Source organism: Saccostrea cucullata, unplaced genomic scaffold, assembly GCF_032062105.1.
Source record: "Saccostrea cucullata isolate Sc308-1 unplaced genomic scaffold, CSIRO_AGI_Scuc_v1 ctg10802, whole genome shotgun sequence".
NCBI lineage: Eukaryota > Metazoa > Mollusca > Bivalvia > Ostreida > Ostreidae > Saccostrea > Saccostrea cuccullata.
This window is the reverse complement of record NW_026923392.1, coordinates 1-14,407: the sequence shown is the minus strand read 5'-3', so window position 1 is coordinate 14,407 and position 14,407 is coordinate 1. Positions and strand designations below refer to the sequence as shown.

At 31.4% G+C, this 14,407-nt stretch overlaps 1 long non-coding RNA gene across 1 annotated transcript; it reads left to right on the top strand.

Moving 5' to 3' along the window:
- Positions 1-1,363: 1,363 nt before the first annotated feature.
- Positions 1,364-2,286, top strand: LOC134263898 (uncharacterized). Its single transcript, XR_009991371.1, has 3 exons — positions 1,364-1,589; positions 1,838-1,911; positions 2,103-2,286. It is a non-coding gene; the product is annotated as an uncharacterized LOC134263898 (long non-coding RNA).
- The last annotated feature ends 12,121 nt before the right edge of the window (positions 2,287-14,407 follow it).

Below are 14,407 nucleotides of genomic sequence, written 5' to 3'. Positions count from 1 at the left end.
TTTTCCCGCGTTATATAACTGTACTATTTGTATTAAAAATCAAATTTCACGTAATAACTTACTTACGTATTTTCATAACGTCATAAAAGACTTTGCGGAAGCGCGATTAAGTACCCAGGTAGCACAAAACATTTTCAAAACATTTTATTGGTGTTATAAAAAGGTTTTTTCGAAACATTTCAGAGTAAACATTTTAAAAACATTTTTAAAACATTTTCTTGATAACATTTTAAAAACATTTTTGAAATGTTTTCAAGAAGCTTATGATTAAATCCTTTTGGAACATTTTTCTAAAATATTTTTGAAACGTTTTAAAAATGTTTCAAAAGGTATGTTTAGCTTTCAAATATCAAAGATTTTTATATTACGTTTTAAAAACGTTCTAAAAACATGATATGAAACATTCCTTTTCCATAAATCTGAAACATTGCATGAATACGTTTCTGAAACATTTGGAAGGAACGTTGTCAAAATGTTTTTGAAACATTCTTAATTCATTTAAGGAACATTTTTCCTAAAATTATTCCAAGGGTATGTATAGCTTCCAAATATTAAAGACCTTGTAAAACGTTTTAAAAACGTTCTTAAAACATGAAATGAAACATTCTTTTTTTTGTAAAACGGAAACATTGCCTATACGTTTCTGAAAAAAATTGTAAGGAACATTTTAAAAATATTTTTAAAACATTCTTAATATCGCTGTTAGTTATAAACATTAAATTCTGGATATTTTTCGGCCTAGGCAGTGAAAATGTTTATTAATTAAAATAATTATTTTCCCTACAATTGAAACATTATAATTATAGTTTTTGTAACATTTTTTGGAAACATTTTCAAAATGTTTCTGAAACATTTATGTAATTGCGGCACAATTTAATTCATTTATTAACTTTAAGAGTATGTTGTGAGAATAATTTTAGAACATTCAATTTTATGTGTTTTCCTTTTTAAAAGACTTCATTTTTCATTGCTGCAACATTTTTAAATGTTATTTTCAAAATGTTCTTAAAACATTCAAATAATGTATGATTTCGATTTTACTTAAATTTAGTTTATGAAGAAAAAAAAGAATATATAGAAAGAATAGTGTTGAAATGAGGAATTGTAATAATTTTTTAGTTGAAAGATTTTTTCGGTATTTTATAATGATTTCTAGTTTTGGCTTAATGATTAAACAGACATATATAAAGTCCTTTAATTAAAACAAATAAAAAAAAATCAATAAATGAAAGGATAGGCAAACACAGAATTTAAGATATAAATAAATGTAAAAAGTCATAAGCATTTGATAAAACTCTTAATGTTTTTTTTTAAATGTTCTTCATCAAATCTGTGATCCACTCCCAGGATTTTACTCTGAGGCATTAGATAGGGATTGGCACACTGGTCAGTTTCAGTGCCATGATAACTTGTTATGCAATTTTCCTGCTGGGCAGCGCGTTACAGAGTATAGTGGATTGCAGCTTATCTAGGCCAAATTTTGAATTCTGGTAAACAAGATGTGCGCGCTTACTCCGTGCCGATTTGAATGAGAAGACTTTGCACCATAAAACCACAATAATAACCTCGGGATTTATTAACTTTGAATGGTAAGAATTATTCCTTTATCATAGACTTTAAAAGATCATTTAAAATTGACTTTTATACTGTACAAATGTATGTAGCATTAAGCAATGACAAAGCGTTAAGGTTATACACATGTAATTGATTTGAATATTTCATTCCTAAGTCAACACAGTTATATCCTTGATTCAAGTATTCGTTGTCTTTGTGAAATGTTTTAATGTTTTAAAATCATCAAACAATATGTTGATTTAAAAATGAAATTTCTTTACAGCGTGGTGTTGATTGCATCATCCGTATTTTCAAATTCCCACATTCAAAAGACCCGCCTTTGGTGAAGGCAAAGGTGTACGTAAATACTATTACACTTCAATAATATTGTCATAGTAATTATTTTTCTGCTTTTTTCAATGTAAATGAGGAAAGAACTTAAATTTGATATAATTATTTAAAATATTTTTTGTATATTTGCATTGATCATCTTAAGATACATTAGATGTAGAACTCTGATACAAACACAATTTTTCATATCTTTACAGGTTGTGCTATTCTTTCCGAGGGGCGGATTCCTTATCAGCCATTTTAGTGTATGTGATGCTAACTAAGTCTTATAGATCCGCCGCTCTGTTCGACCTATACTGTGAACATAGGATTTCTGTGATTCTGTTCTTTTAAAATTCAGTGAATGGATTAGATGCCGTTTTGACTCGAAAGAAAATAAATAAACACTTGTACCGAGAATGGAATTTAAATGTGATTAACATATTGAATATGGGTTTGTATTAAAGGTTCAAAAATTAAATATAATTTGTGTTTATTTCTTTTAAAATATAAATATATTATTATTTAATGAGAAAAGTAAATTTTCAGTAAAAATACTTTTGAAAACGTTTTAAAAACCAAACAAATTAAACGTGAAAAAAAAACATTTTTGAAAATGTTTTTGTTACATTTTATAACAATGTTATGATAACATTTGTTGAAATATTTTGTAAAATGTTTTAAAAACATTTAAAAAACCATACAAAATCACGTGATTATAACATTGTTCAAAAATGTTTTCGTAACATTTTAAGAAAATGTTCCAGAAACATTTGCTGAAATATTTCACTAAAATGTTTTAAAAACGTTTAAAAAACCATACAAATTCACGTGATTAAAACATTATTGAAAATGTTTTTGCAACATTTTAAGAAAATGTTCTGACAACATTTTTCTGAAATATTTCACTAAAATGTTTTAAAAACGTTTAAAAAAACATACAAAATCACGTGATTAAAACATTTTTAAAAATGTTTTCGCAACATTTTGAAAATGTTTTAAAAACATTTTAAAAATGTTTTTGTGTTAGCTGGGTATTGGCGCTTTATGACGTCACAATAAGAATGTTGATTTTGTGTAATTTAGCATTGTATGGACAAACTCCTGAAGATTGAAAATGAGACCGGTTGTCTCAACAGCAAATTTTTTCGTAAGCGGTTCAATTCTACGTATTGTTTGGCGGTCTCCATTTTGGTTAAGTTTTTTATAAAACTGATCATCTCAGGAACCTGAGACCCCGAAACATTTTTTTATACAGGGTCCCAGTAACTGACATTATTTCTCTCTCTCTCTCTCTCTCTCTCTCTCTCTCTCTCTCTCTCTCTCTCTCTCTCTCTCTCTCTCTCTCTCTCTCTCTCTCTATATATATATATATATATAATTGGTCTACATCTACATATAAGTGAAAAAGCTCTAGAGGGACTTTAAAGGACAAGCAACTGAACAAAAAATTTATTAAAATTAATTCCAAAATAAACCAAAACCTCCTTTAATTCATTAACTGTTTATAGAACCGTGATATTTTTAAACCTAAACATAATAATTTTAGCAAAATCTGGATATCAAGGAATGCTAATACGTACCAGATTAGCTAAACACTAACGAACCGTGAAGAAAGTTTTCTTTGACAATAGTGGCCCTCTCATAAAAATCATATGCCAAAAGGCAAAACAGTCAGAGACTACGAAAGCCGGATAGGCTCATTTCTGAAAAGACAAAAAAATATTTAACTCGTTATAACGAGTAAATTATCTCGTTATAACGACTTAGTTATCTCGTTATAACGACTTAGTATCTCGTTATAACGAGTTAATTATCTCGTTATAACGAGTTAATTATGTCGTTATAACACTCAGTTTTATCTCGTTATTACAAATTACTTATGTCGTTATAACGAGTTAGTATCTCGTTATAACGAGTTAATTATCTCGTTATAACGAGTTAGTTATCTCGTTATAACGTGTTAATTATCTCGTTATAACGAATTAATTATCTCGTTATAACGAGCTGATTATCTCGTTATAACGAGTTAGTTATCTCGTTATAACGAATTAATTATGTCGTTATAACGAGTTAATGATCTCGTTATCTCGTTATAACGACTTAGTTATATCGTTATAACGAATGTAATGATCTCGTTATAACGAGAATTTTCTCGTTATAACGAGTTTATCTCGTTATAACGACTTATTATCTCGTTATAACGCTCGTTATAATAATTAGTTTTCTCGTTATAACGAAATAATAAGTTGCCCTTTTATTTCCAAATTAATAGCAATATAGGAATTAAAAATGGCTGTAGTTTTAATGCCATTGAAGTTTAGTTGATAATTATCAGTCGTACTTAACTTTAAAATTGATAAAGAGATGCAAATATAATTTGCAATATGGTTTTAATAATACTAATCCTGTTCGAACTACAAGTATCTTGCCGTCAATAATCACAATTTGATAAAAATAGCAATCTTTTAATCGAACACATTTACACATTTATACGTGAACGTCTCTAAGTACACACTATTAAAAATATATGGCCAAATGTACTTGCTTCAAAGTTTTGCAATTTCAGTAGAACAATTTTCTCCGATAAAACACACTATTTTTTTTTATATATATGTTTAACTTTTTGATGACTTTATAGCTTCCATAATCAATGTCTAATTTCTTAATTAATGCATTATAATGGCAAGCTAAGGCAGGCGTTAGTTACGCAACATATCTTATATACACTTACAGTGTGATATATATTATATTTTGAGTCAGAAATGTTTTGAAGAAGACATCAGCAATTAGGTCTTGGGCCCGCGTAAATTTCGGGGGCTACTGTCCACTCATAATACAACATCACGAGGCAGTCATAAGGTTCCGTATACACGTACACGTATTTGTCTTTGGTTTTTTTTAGTAAAACAATACAAATCAACTGCATCGTTTATAATTAAACGAACTACAATCACAGACACAACCCCTCGAGAGAAAAAAAAACAAAAACAAAACTAGTTTGCTGTTTTTCAATGAAATATTTATCATACACACTTTAAACAAACTTGATCGACTCGATTTTATATGCAATACTTCCTATTACTTACATATATCAACTTTAGAATTTTTAACTCGTTATTACGAGAAAATTAACTCGTTATAACGAGAAAAATTAACTCGTTATAACGACTTAGTTATCTCGTTATAACGAGTTAATTTTCTCGTTATAACAAGATAATTAACGAGATAACTAAGTCGTTATAACGAGATAACTAACTCGTTTTAACGAGATAATTAAGTCGTTATAACGAGATAATTAAGTCGTTATAACGAGATAATTATCTCGTTATAACGAGATAACTAACTCGTTATAACGAGATAACTAAGTCGTTATAACGAGATAATTAAGTCGTTATAACCCGTTATAACGAGATAACTAAGTCGTTATAACGAGATACTTAACTCATTATAACGAGATACTTACTCGTTATAACGAGTTAATTTTTTTTATCTTCTCAGAAATGAGCCTATCCGGCTTTCGTAACACCGGCCTACAGAAATGTCTTAGAAAAGGAGGCACACCCAAAGGTTTTGGAGAAGATAAGGAAATCATCTGATGCTTTTCAATGTTTAAATCCCAACGAAAAAGAGATTTTTGAAAGTGCTGTAAGTAATGGCTATACAGACTTCGACATTTCATCATTATGTACAATGGCATTAGATATATATCCAAAGATTTTTTGTTCAACCAAACTGGAATCGATTGGCGATGACATGAAGAATTTAAGTGCGATTATTGCACTTCTTTCGAGCTTGACCTCTGTCTCAAAAGAAGAATTTGATCAACATATGGAAGATATAAGAGGTTTCTGTCAAACATTGGAAAAACACACTGGCAAACGTTATTTTAATATCGTATGCAAAATCAAAGAATCAGTCTTGGACAGGCTAAAGGAAAAAGGTAATACTAAATACAACATATACCTAGTATATGATACGTGTCAATACTTTTCTATCCAAAACATTAAGTCAATTTTCCGCGACCATTGCCGGAAAGCGTTAAAGGCTTATTTTTTGTTGTTTTTTTTTAAGCCTTGTCTCCTTGAAGTCGTTAAGTTTGGTTTTGTCATATCAATTAGTGGATCATATTTTTTTTCTACTTTCTTTAAGTAGATTTCCCCATGAGCAGTTTTATTGTGTTGCTCTCGACACAGTAAAATTTTCTCCGACACGATATCGATTCAATTTTAATGCATGCGACACAATGAAAATTTAGCCGACACAGTAAGATCTGTGATAATTAGAAAATCCAAACATATAAATTCTTTCCAACTGAAATTTCTATCAAAAAATTATACCGTCCTTCAATTCTAAAAGTTAGAGCTCTTAATTACTAGGGCTTCACCTTGCATAATTAATTATCTCTTAGACCTTCGCCGGACTCAACGCATGAAAGAACAAAGACAAATGATTTTCAAGCTTCCATGTAACGGTTAATTGGTAGTTGCATATAAATAGATTGTATTATTTAAAAAAAATATTCAAACGTCTTTTCTGTAGAGGCACGGCTCTAGAATAATGTTAGCACTGTAAGTCAAGCATAACATTGTCATTTAATTGGTGTAAATAAAATGCTTAAAAAGGAACTCTTAAAAGTAATTTACTATTCTGAAGTCTCTTTTTTTATAATTCGGTATTTCAATCAAGAAAACTTACACACAAATAATAACGGCAAAATTTATTTTCAAAAATGTCTTTAAGTAGTTCGACTTTTTCGACCAAAATTTTCTATGCTTTTCAGAATATGTTTTTACTTTTTCAATATGTACGACAATACCATTTGTGTAACGAATTTGCGAATTTACAAAAAAGTGTGTTTATGTATGTATTCTTTTGTAATTACAAGGATAATGAATAGTGATTCAGTTGCGAATTTGGACGCGAGAATAGCCCGAAATTATGGTGCTTCTAGTAGCGTAAATTCTGACACAAGGCTTAATTAGTATGGAGAACTCTGGTCTACGGAACATTTAAAAGTTAGTCTAATAGAAAAAATGCACAAAGAAAGTTGATATAATTAACTCCCAAAAAGAATGGAGGAAAAGATTGCTTTGTTGGAAATTATATTATTGTCTACTCTGAAAAGGTTTATGATTGACAACATCAAAAGACAAAATAATAGTGGCATCTTCCAGCAATATGAAGTTCATAACCATTTCGTTCTCTGTCCCAACAAAATTAATCCAAAGAACCTACCCACGGTTTTATTTCAAGTCAGAAGAGAAAGTAATTCACCCTATTTTTTTCATATGCCGTATAAGTGGAATTTTAGCGAGACGCCAATTTGGCTATTCCTACTTTATAACTGGTATTTTAATTTTTGCAAGAAGTTATTTAACGATTTTAAAATGCTAACTAAAGAAGCTTTTGCAAATAATACGCAATTGATTTTTTAGCGATATTCAATCTAAGCGATTTCAGCACCCTAATAATGACTAAATTGGAACCTCGATAAATCTACTTATATGATATTGTATTTTGGATGAATGACTTTCTTATTATGACAGTTCGATATCTTGCAAAACAACGCATGACAGAAAAAATAACTACCCTTTCGCAGCACTTTCACTATCAAATTCTATTTGTTTACAACTAGGTGCGTTTAGCACCAAATGAAAATCTCTAACCAAAGTACATCCGTCCCTCCAATTTCAAGTCTTGATATGAGATTTTTATCACCTTTATTTCATTAGTCAAATACATAACGTTTCTTCTCTTCATGTTCAATCACGTGTTAGGTAGCATTTCTTTCACCGTCCAAAATCTCTAACCTGTATATATGATTATGTAGGTGTTTTTCATAATAACTTCCTGTCAATGCTATCTCAATCATTTACAAAGGTTCGTATTCATGTGATCGCCCGCGTGGCGCAGTGGTTAGAGCGTCTGCTCTAGAGTTGCAAAGTAAGGTGTTGATCCTTACATCGCAGGTTCGAAACCCACTGTGGGAGGTGGACACGGTCATTCGGATGAGACCGTATAAACCGAGGTCCCGTGTCGCCTGTATGATCCATTCCAGGTTTTTCTGGCAGTGGAATTTGAGGAATGTTACTCGCGTTTTTAAAGGCTCCTGTTGTTGCTATTGCGATTCCTAAGCAATTTTTATCGGCATCTTGAATTGTACTTTTCAATAGGTATTAGAGGTCTTACTGTAGTGACCAGAGAGCACGGAATAACACGAGAATGCTGATATTCTTGTTTCATCAACTTGTTTGTCAATAATTTACCTCGTTTTAGAAGTTGCTCATACGTAGAACATGCTCTTGCGTATCGAATCAACTAAGATATATAAACGCCGCATGCAGGTGATGAAGGTATATTGCTGCAAAAGTAAGTATCGTGAGTTAAAGTTAAAGTGTCGTGAAAATGTCGGCTGTTACTGCGTCTCCATGACGTACGTCTGTAAATCCAGGTTTATAATGATAGACAAGCCATCAAAAACAAGCGTAGTCCAATAAATAAGAAAACAGAATAACGTGACATCATACACAACAATGCACATGCGGTCAAATGCTGCACAAACAGCTGACAAATTTAACAACAAATGAATAATACATGAATCCGAAACAGTAGACAGTAGACATCTCTTCGATCATCAATCAATGATAATATCTTTTTGTTGTTCCTAATTATGCGAATATAATTAATATATTGATTTTCAGATATTTGAAAGATTTTTTTATATATATTGATTTTTTAAATATTTTAATTTGTTTATTTTTATTTAGATATTTCCTTAAAAAAAGACGACATGTTACGAAATTTTGAAACTTGGTTTCATCAGGAGCATAGATCGATAAATATAAGACATCTATATCTAGGAAAAGTCTGCACAAGTAGAGGAAAATTAGAAAAGGGGGAAATTGTCATTGTTTCCGTTATTGAGAGCAGGAAAACCATTGAAAATGAAAAATACCGATATGATGGAGAAAAATTTACTGTTGTTTATAAATGTTGGGGAGAAACTTCACTCTCTGAAGAAGAGAAGACACACCGAGGGCATTCCATTGGTACGATAAAAGAAATAGCCAACTTTCTGAAAGAAAAAGAAAACGAACTGTTTGAGAAACACTCAAACTTGGAAATGGTCCGTACATCACAATTTCGAATGAAAAGGAAGTTACCAAAGAATGAAGAGAACGAAGTCGAGATTTGTGAACCCTGCATAGCTTTATATTGTTCTTACAAAGGCATTGTACCCCTCGGTGAAGAAGAATTTCCAGCAGAAATGGGTGGATTCCCTACGGATATACGAGAAGGATTCTTTTTATTTGCATGTCAACTTCGATATTTATGCAAACTCGAAGGATCTGCTTGATCCCTTACGAATGGGTGCAAGCATATCACGGAATACTGGTAAGAGCATCTCTTTTCTCATCTCTTTTGGGTTTCATAAAGTATCACTTCATTATAGATAAGGATCTGACCTATAGGACCGGGCTTTTTTTTTCTCTACAAAAAGCTTGTCGATTTCCGTTCCGATTAATGGCATTAGGCTAAATACATATAATAATTTGTTTTTTCCTAAATTTTTATTTCAATTAGTAGAGGTAGGAGGAACACTTTCATTGATTTTCTGAGTTTGTTATCTCCATATGTACTAATTGATATTTGTCTTTACTTCTCATGGTTCATAAAGGTAATGTCTTCTGTCTCTGAAATTCTATTCTTTATGTCTTGGTCATTTATCCGTGGATATAATAAAACATGTCATTACTGTAGATTCCTTATTTTTCGCGAGTACTTTTTATCGCAAACTGGGTCTTTAACGTCAAATCGCGAGAATTATAATTCGCGAATGGACGTTTGATTAGCAGAATTTATATAGATTTTAGCACCATATAAATAAACGCGAGTAATATTTTTTCGCGAGTGATACTTCTTCGCGAAATTACGCGGAAATTAATTCTTCGCGTATAATAAGGAATCTACAGTAATGTGTGCAAATAATATAGGCCTAAATGAAATCATAGGGAGTGCATTTACTGAAATATGTAGACAAAATCAATGTGATTAAATTATGAGGAATATATACAATTCAAATTCATTGCAGCTCAATGCTGCCAAGAATACCTGTATTGAGTAACACACAATGTGTTATTCTTGTCCTCGGAGAAAGTGTGCTTATACTGAGGTTCGTTCCGCCTGACTGAGAACTGTACATTGGATTGTTACAATTTGATATCTCTTTAATGTTTCTTATATCAAGAATGGGCATGCTTTTATAAAGGATAGATAATTGAAGGAAAAATTCACAAATCTATATAAAAAAAATTTAAATAGTCTTTGAAAAGGCGAAATTTAAATGTTTAAAAGTTTTGTACCAGGTGGATTCGAACCCCCGACTTTTAAAAGAAAGTATCCAAGGTGTTTCATAAATTTATTTGATAAGTGTCGATCAATATGAATTTTGTATATGAGGTAGGATCTTTAGGTGAAATATTTAGACACCAATATTTAAAACTGTATTCTAGTATTTTTTCCTTTTTTATTTATGAACTCCGACCGACTCTAAGGTTTTATATGTAACTATAATTATGGATAAATTTCTTGGTACTCTTTTGCATTTGTAGAACACTAACATATTTTTTTCAATTTAATGTCTGACGTTTACACATTAAAAAATTGTTCAATATCATCCATATGTAGATAATTATTCAATTGCACCTTTATTACAAGTTCTGAGTATCAGATTTTTTTTATTTACTTGTTCAGGAGAAAAGTATCAGTATTATTTTTTTTTTAAATTTCAAACACACCATTCTTTGTTCTTAAAGTATTCTTTCCCGTGTGGACCCGGGTTAGAATAGGTCCTCAGTACCCCCTTGCTTGTCGTAAAAGCTAGGCGACTAAATGGGGCGGTCCTTCGGATGAGACCGTAGAAACCGAGGCCCCGTGTCACAGCAGGTGTGGCACGATAAAGATCTCCTTGCTCAAAGGCCCTGAGTGCCGAGCATAGGCCTAAATTTGCAGCCCTTCACCGGCAATGGCGATGTCTCCATATCAGTGAAATATTCTGCAGAGGTACGTTAAACAGTATTCAATCAATCTTAAAGTATTCTTACTTAAAGACACTAACTTGTACTAGTATAACACTTTTCTCACAGACGGAGCTGGAGAGGGAACTCTTGGTGGATTCGTTGAGTTGAACGATGGCGGTGTTGGATTTTTAACTTGTGCCCATGTATTTCATACTGCAGGCGAAATGCAGGCACCTCCTACCAATCTTCCATCGCCTGTAGTGCAGCCATCTGTATCCAAAGAAGGATCACAACACTGTGGCACTACATTAAGATCAGCTTTTCCTTCCTCTACAATCGTAGACGGAGTCAGTGTCGATGCAACAGTTGTCAAATTAAGTGAACGGGTTCCAGACAGAGCACTCTTTGCAGACCTGATGACCGCGAGATTAAAAACACTTGGTATTATTTTATCCCTCTTTCAAAATCAGTTTTTTGTAAATGTAAATAAATTATTGGGAAATGTCACTTCATAAATCTTCGGCAAAACTCGGTTATAACAAAGTCACTGGGAGCTATGAAATATCCGTAATTCGTCTTAACCGTATAATAAATTCATTAAATCTATATAGCTCGGGATCAAAGATAACTTCGCTAGACCCGTAAATTCGCAATATCCGTTTCGTACTGAACGAGTTTTGCTGTATTTATAATTATTAAGTTTTCAATTCTCAGACAACAATACCTTGTTTTGTGGGGGGGAAAACAGGTTTCATAATATCGAATACCGATGTACCTACATCCAGCAGGCACGCAACGTTGTTTCTACGTTGAAAGGAGGTGGAATATAGGTTGCAACGTTGATTAACTATACTTCAACGTTGTTTCAACGTTGAGGTTTCAACGTTGAATCCTCAACCTTTTTTCAACGTTGAAACAACGTTGAAGCTGCAACATATTTTCAACGTTGAATGTTCGTCGATATTTCAAAGTTGAAACAACGTTGAAGCTGCAGCATATTTTCAACGTTGAATGTTCGTCGATATTTCAACGTAGTAAAAAACGTTGAAGCTGCAACATATTTTCAACGTTGAATGCTCGTCAATATTCAACGTTGAAACAACGTTGAAGATTCAACATGTTTTCAACGTTGAGTATTTTCTGATATTGTAGAGTTAAAACAAGGTTTAAAAATGCAAAGTTGACTGTCTCTTGATTTCAACGTTGAAACAACGTGGAAGATGCAACATATTTTCAACTTTAGGAAAGTTAGGAAAATTTAACGTTGAAACAACGGGTAACGAGTATTGAGCACTTTAGTTTTTAAGTTCAAAATATAAAAGTGTTTTTAACTTCTAATCCATGCGATTTTTCGCAATATACACACAGCTGTATGCATTGTTAGTAAATATTATATATATAATAATTATACTTAATAAATGAAACACATGCATTATAAATTGATTTACTCAAAAGATTTGTGCCAAAAGCTAGTACCATTATAAAATTTTAAACATGAGTTTATATGAAGCATGGTATCTACATTTAACACTTCATTATAATTATGTTTCAAAAAAAGTTTTTTTTTAAATAAATTGTGAATGCTATTTTTTGGACATATTTATAAAATATGTTAAATATAAGCTTTTAATAAATAATAACATCTTTATCCAACATCTCACTGTAATTCAATGTTACTATAGAATAAATAAAAATAATTATTCCGAATTAATGTTCTTAGAATTAGACTCATATGGATCCGTGCCGTATACTCTTGCGCAGATTATACGTATACAGAGCGAATCTAAGAAGTCTTATTTTATTAGAGTGTGCTTTTGTTGTGCGTATTAATTCTATAATCTTTCTTTTCACAAAATATAAAAAAATCAAATAAACACATAAGAATTTTCACACTGACATTTAACCCCGGTGAAGTTGCTTTACTTAAGATCCACTCCCCAAAAACCTTCGAGATATCAGATAAGGAGTGCCTCTCGCTTAGTTGGTCAGTTTCAGTGTCAGGATAACATTGTTATGCAATACTGTAGAAGAACTTTTTTTCAGCGTGGTATTAATTTACGCTATATACGCGGGCTCAAATTTTCTGCTGCAATTTGTCCAAGCGTACTTAATACATGTATATCTGAAAGGCATATAGTGACAGTTTAAGAAATCCGCGTAATTTTCTACACGCGGATTAAACAAAAATTGAGATTCCGCGGAATTATGACCCCGTGAAAAAAAGTACGTCTACAGTATTCTTGCTGGCAGAGTATAGCTGTTTGCAGCTTATCTAGGTCAAAATTTGAATTCAACTGATGGACAAGAAGTGCGCGTCTCCTTGCAATGCTGTTCATATTTAATGTGTTTTCAAGCTATATACACAATGATTAAGGCTGGAATATCAACTTTTGCTCAGTAAGTATTATTTCCTTTTCATGAATTTAAGAAATTAAGTTTTTTTTAGTATCTGTTCATCATTTAATTCTTGTTTTATAAGTATATTTGAAATCTGCGTGAAATGCACATCCTTGGTTTGTGTATTATGTGTATTGTTGAAATTCATTTGGTTATGAAATATAAGCTAGTATACTAATATATTATACAATTTAACTAATTGTAGTTCGTCATAAGGTTCAATCAAACAGTGGTGCAGGGAATTGATTGTATAGTCAGCCTTGATTGCATCAGATTCTTCGCCCGTGAAAATTATACAAAGGAGTGCAACATTTTGTAAGTACACTATGGATATGTATCATAATAACAATTGCAGTAAATATAAAAATGAAAATGAAATGAGTTTGCACTTTAAGTCTGACAAAAGATAACGAACGCGAGCTCTACAGATAAAAGTAATTAAAGAGGCTGATCAATAGGAATTAAACTTTTAAATCGGACGGTCCCACGAAATAGATCATGGGAATGCAGCTGCCACTTGCTTGTTTATGAAAAGATGTATTTGGTTAGGGTGAATAAGGAACCAATGGTAATGAAGTGACCAGAGGTCAGATATTTGAATAAATTAGCTTCAACAAATAATATTTAAAGATTATGCAAAAGATTGGAAATTATTTTAAAAGTGCATTAGAAATTTTTAAAGTACTCAAGGTCACAATAATAGTCATTAAAATTCAAATTAAAATTTAAAGTTATTATTGCAAATTTCGAAGGAATTAAAAATATGGAGATGTAAATCGACAAAGGTACACCTAGTATAAAAATTCTGGCCGGGATAGACAGGACTTCAGTGGAAAGCTGAATCTTGACTGTCTTGGTTGCATTTTATACAGGTGAGATTATTTTGTAGACTTGCGCGCGTTTTGGTAAAAATTATTAAATTTTCACATGGCTTATTTTATTTACAAGTTAAACTTTTTATATTATAAGTAGTTATAGTTTTAATATGGTTTAGTTTTTATGTAAAATTATTGATTGTAATTATAAATATTACAAATAGAATGTTTAATTTAATAAAGAGTGGAAAGCTGAATCTTGACTGTCTTGGTTGCATTTTATACAGG